Genomic DNA, 5705 nt, shown 5'->3' with positions numbered 1-5705 from the left:
GGCCTTCGGGGGTAGAATCAGCCCAGCCCAGCCGTCTTGTTAGCATGATTCAGTGCTAAATGATCTGATTAAATGGGGCTTTCTACGGCCCAGCTGGAGGTGATCAGCTCCAGCGAGGAATTTGTTTTACCTCAAACTGGGATGTTTAACCCCAGGAAGAGGGGAAAAAAAAGGAAAGAAATCCCTGCTCACTCTCTTCCTCTGATTCATTTCTTTTGCTGCCTGTGGATGGGCTGAACTGATGGGCCATTTGCTGGAACGGTTGGATGGAGCCAGATTTTGTACCGGGAAATGGCATCTCTTGTGGCCATTTAAGAGAAAGTAAAATGTGAGAGAGGCAGGGGCTGGGAATCTACCCTCCTCCCTGCGGAGGCCTCGGGCCCCTGGGGGTCGTGGTGGGAGACCAGCCATGCATGGACCTCCGCTGTGCTCCCCATGGAGGCGGTGGTCACAGGCCAACTAGGCAGCCTCTACCGTCCCAGAGACACGCCCCCAAAAAGCCGGGTGTGGGGTGGGGGCAGCAGCAGGGCCTTGAGATCAAGGAGTTTGCCCCACGTGATGGGATCTGGGCTTCGTTCTGGCCCAGACACTTACGAACTATGTGGCCTTGAGAGAGTGGCTCTTGGCCTCTGAGCTGTAGGACCCTGGTCCATAAAACAGGGACAATGGAACCTTGCACACAGCATGATTTTGAGAGTGAAGTCAGATGTCCAGCACAGAACCTGGCATCTGGCTGGGATTCAGGAGACAGAGGCTGATGAAGAAGAGGGTGGAAGAGGACTCATCCTGGGTGTTCCCATGGCCTGTGACCCAGCCACCCTCTTCCAGCATGTCCACAAAGGGGCTCTCTTGCAGCCACAGATCCAGAGACACGTATAAAAGTATTTAAAGCAACTCAGATGCAGTAGCAAATCTCTGGTCCAGATGTCCATCGATAAAAGAAGAGAAAAATAAATTACAGTGTTTGCAGTGGATACTGTGTCTCTCTGGCAAGGCAGGGACTCCTGCATGCCAGGCCCTGACTGAGTCCTTCGAAAGGGTTACTGGGTTAAAACAAAACAAGACCCCAACCAGAACCACTCAGTCTATCTTTTTTAAGAAAATTGAAAATCCAGCACAATGAATATCACAATGTTGGTGAGTGTGCAAATAAGGATAACATCTTTTCTGAAAAGGCCAGGAATGGTAAACCCAGAAGGCTTGGTGGTGGGCAGAGGCAGTCAGTAGTGTGGTGACTTCTAGCCCCGCCAGCTGGGGCTTTGCAGGCATGCGTTTCATTACTATGTTTACTACTTATGAGTAATATGACAGATTCCTTTCCATGTATTAAAATTGTTTTTTCAAGATAAAGAGAAAAGATTTTTTAAAGATTTATCCTGGACTTCACTGGCAGTCCAGTGGTTAAGACTCTGAGCTTCCAAGGCAGAGGATGTAGGTTCAATTCTTGGTCAGGGAACTAAGATCCCACATGCCAGGTGGCATGGCCAAAAAATAGAAAATAAATAAATAACAACAACAACAGAAAATCGCTCATCTTGGCTTGAGGATCCTTCCTTCATCCTAGCATGAGGGAGCGGCGAGGGACAGATGGGACTTGCAATCTCTGTGGGTGGTCAATGCCAAAGAATGTTCAAACTACCACACAATTGCACTCATCTCACACGCTAGCAAAGTAATGTTCAACATTCTCTAAGCCAGGCTTCAACAGTATGTGAACCGTGAACTTCCAGATGTTCAAGCTGGATTTAGAGAAGGCAGGGGAACCAGAGATCAAATTGCCAACATCCGTTGGATCTTCGAAAAAGCAAGAGAGTTCCAGAAAAACATCTACTTCTGCTTTACTGACAATGCCAAAGCCTTTGACTGTGTGGATCACAGCAAACTGTGGAAAATTCTGAAAGAGATGGGAATACCAGACCACCTTACCTGCCTCCTGAGAAGTCTGTATGCAGGTCAAGAAGTAACATTTAGAACTGGACATGGAACAATAGACTGGTTCCATATCGGGAAAGGAATAGGTCAAGGCTGTATATTGTCACCCTGCTTATTTAACTTATATGCAGAGCACATCATGTGAAATGCCGGGCTGGATGAAGCACAAGCTGAAATCAAGATTGCTGGGAAAAATATCAATAACCTCAGATATGCAGATGACACCACCGTTATGGCAGAAATCACAGAACTAAAGAGCCTCTTGATGGAAGTGAAAGAGGAGAGTGAAAAAGTTGGCTTAAATCTCAACATTCAGAAAGCTAAAATCATGGCATCTAGTCCCATCACTACATGGCAAATAGATGGGGAAACAAAGGAAACAGTGAGAGACTTTGTTTTGGGGGGCTGCTAAATCACTGCAGATGATGACCGAAGCCATGAAATTAAAAGATGCTTGCTCCTTGGAAGAAAAGCTATGACCAACCCTGACAGCATATTAAAAAGCAAAGACATTATTTTGCCAACAAAGGTCCGTCTAGTCAAAGCTATGGTTTTTCCAGTAGTCATGTATAGATGAGAGAGTCGGACTATAAAGAAAGCTAAGCACCGAAGAATTGATGTTTTTCAACTGTGGTGTTAGAGAAAACTCTTGAGAGTCCCTTGGACTGCAAGGAGATCCCACCAGTCCATCCTAAAGGAAATCAGTCCTGAATATTCATTGGAAGGACTGATGCTGAAGCTGAAACTCCAGTACATTGGCCACCTGATGTGAAGAACTGACTCACAGGAAAAGACCCTGATGCTGAGAAAGATTGAAGGCAGGAGGAGAAGGGGACGACAGAGGATAAGATGGTTGGATGACATCACTGACTTGATGGACATGAGTTTGAAGAAAGCTCCAGGAGTTGGTGATAGACAGGGAAGCCTGGCTGCTGCAGTCCATGGGGTAGCAAAGAGTTGGACATGACTGAGCAACTGAACTGAACTGACTGAACTGAATGCAGGAAGGTCCAACCACTTAGGAAAGCAATTTGGTTGTTTCTCATAGAGTTTAACACACATGTAGCATATGACCCAGTGAGCCCATTTTCTCAGTATTGGTCAAAGAAAAAAGAAAATGTATGTTCTTAACGGAGATGGATGGGCAGACAGTCACAGCAGCTTTATTCATAATTGCCCCAAACTGGAGCCAACCCCACTGTCCAACAGGTGAACGGATGAACAGGCAGATCTCTTCACCCAGTGGGACCCTTGTTGTTTATTGTTCAGTTGCTAAGCTGTGTCCAACTCTTTGTGACCCCAAGGACTGCAGCATGCCAGGCTTCCCTGTCCTTCACCATCTCCTAGAACTTGCTGAAACTCATGTCCATAGAGTTGATGATGCCATCCAACCATCTCATCCTCCATCGTCCCCTTCTCCTCCTGCCTTCAATCTTTCCCAGCATCCGGGTCTTTTCCAATGAATCAGTTCTTCACATCATGTGGCCAGAGTACTGGAGCTTCAGCTTCAGCATCAGTCCTTCCAATGAATATTCAGGACTGATTTCCTTTAGGATTGACTGGTTTGAACTCCTTGCTGTTCAAGGGATTCTCAAGTCTTCTCCAACACCACAGATCAAAAACATCCATTCAGCACTCAGGCTTATTTATGGTTGAAATCTCACATCCATACATGACTACTGGAAAAACCACAGCTTTGAATCTACGCACCTTTGTCTTCAAAGTGATGTCTCTGCTTTTTAATATGCTGTCTAAGTTTGTCATAGCTTTCCTTCCAAGGAGCAAACGTCCTTTAATTTCATGGCTGTGGTTGCCATATGCAGTGATTTTGGAGCACATGAAAATAAAACCTGTCACTGTTTCCAATTTTCCCCCAAGTATTTGCCATGAAGGAATGGGGCCAGATGCCATGATCTCAGTTTTTTGAATGCTGAGTTTTAAGCCAGCTTTTACACCCTCCTCTTTGACCAAAAAGCTCTTTAGTGCCTCTTTACTTTCTGCCATTAGAGTGGTGTCATCTGCACATCTGAGGTTGTTGATATTTCTTCCAGCAATCTTGATTCCAGCTTGTGACACTATTCATCAATAAAAAAGCCTGGAGTGCTGATACTCACAACCACAAGACAATGGACATCCAAACTGCTAGGCAGGGTGAACGGAGCCAGACTCAAAGGGCCACATGTCGTATGATTCCATTTATAGGAAATTCTAGAAAAGGCAAAACTTTAGAAGAAGAGGTGGCACATCAGTGTAGTCAGGTGGACCCCCAGGATGGCAAAGGGAGTGAGGTCCCTTTTATCTGGATCCTGAGGCCTGGGGTGATCCCAGGTGACATCTAAGCCCATCCCACTCCCGTCCTGGGCTTCATTCCACCAGGAAATCCCAGGGGTTTTCCTTCTCACCAGAACCATCAGTCTGCCTGCAACCCCACTCCTTTCCCTGTCCTGCATCCACCCCAGCCTCCTATTCCCAATCCCTCCCCCGCCTCTCTTAACACAGGTTTGCCTGTGTCCCATGGCCTTGTGCCCAAGCCCACCCAACCCTCAGACCCTGCAATGTCTGTCCCATTTGACTCAGGCCCCTTCTCAACCTCAGTGTCTCCATCCTCTCCTTGTGTCTGCCTTGTGAAACATCTCAGGAACTGCCAACTGGTCCTTGAAGGGCAGCTCTGCATCTGGGCCCTGCTGGCTGGGGCCCCGTTCCTGTGGGAGACACTCCAGAGGCCACCCATGTCCATCGTCACCTCCCTATCATCTTCCTGCCAGTAAGTCCTCATCTGCCACCCCCATGCCCACTCAGCCCAGCACTGGGGCACTCGGCTTCCCACCACTTGCAACTTCAGGGTCTCATGCCACTTCCCCTCTGCTGCAGCAAAATCAGCTCCAGTCTTGCCCTTCAGCCCTCCTATGGCTGGCTGGCCCAGCTCCCACACTTCCCCTTGATGAACGGTACTTCTCTGACAACAGGGCTTATGTAGAAGGTTCCAAAGTCACACATGCAAACCTCAAAGCCCACACTATGAACTAAGTGAGCTCAGGCCGCTCAGTCCTGCCTCTTGGAGCTTCAGTTTCTAAATGCGTTAAACGGGTATATTACTCCCCCTAAACTGCTGCAACATTGAACAGACTAACGTAGATAAAGGGCTTTGCATGAACTGAGGTTATAACAACCCCCGCTGGGGCAGATACACCCCGATACCCCAACACAAGAATGCGTGTTGGGGTCACACCCCCTGTGTCCCAAGACACCCTGAAATTGGCATCGCCTCTTCCCATAAAGATGGTCACAGCCTGGTTCATCCAGTGTTGTTTCGGCTTTGCAGCTGGGGCAGGGAGGGTGTTTGTAGGGGTGCAGATTACTGGGGCTATGGAGGGGGAAATTCGTGAAAGGTCTGGAGGGGGCCGCTGGCCTTCAAACAAGGAGGCCGGGTGAGGCTGCTCTGCAAACCCTCGCTGTGGTTCTTGGTGGATCGCATACTGGCTGCTGCTGCCTGAGCCCCTTTGCTTCAGGGAACAACATGTCAGTGATGGATGAGACTTTAATTAAAGTAATGAGACGTTTATAACGGTGGTTATCTCCAAAATTAGGCCTTTTAGCAATTATTCCCGGGGAATGTTCCCCGGGGTAGATGGCTCTCTTTTTAGAACAACTATGGGGTGAGGGAGGGGGTCTCTGCACCTGAGAAGGATTTTCCCAGCATCCCCTGGGCTGTGATGGGTCAATGGGAGGGCACGGTTTCCCTGGAGAACAGGACAAGGTTTCTGCCTGAGTTT

The sequence above is a fragment of the Cervus elaphus genome, chromosome 5 (assembly GCF_910594005.1).
Source record: "Cervus elaphus chromosome 5, mCerEla1.1, whole genome shotgun sequence".
Classification (NCBI taxonomy): Eukaryota; Metazoa; Chordata; class Mammalia; order Artiodactyla; family Cervidae; genus Cervus; species Cervus elaphus.
The sequence above is the reverse complement of the archived record's forward strand: the minus strand, read 5'-3'. Positions refer to the sequence as shown.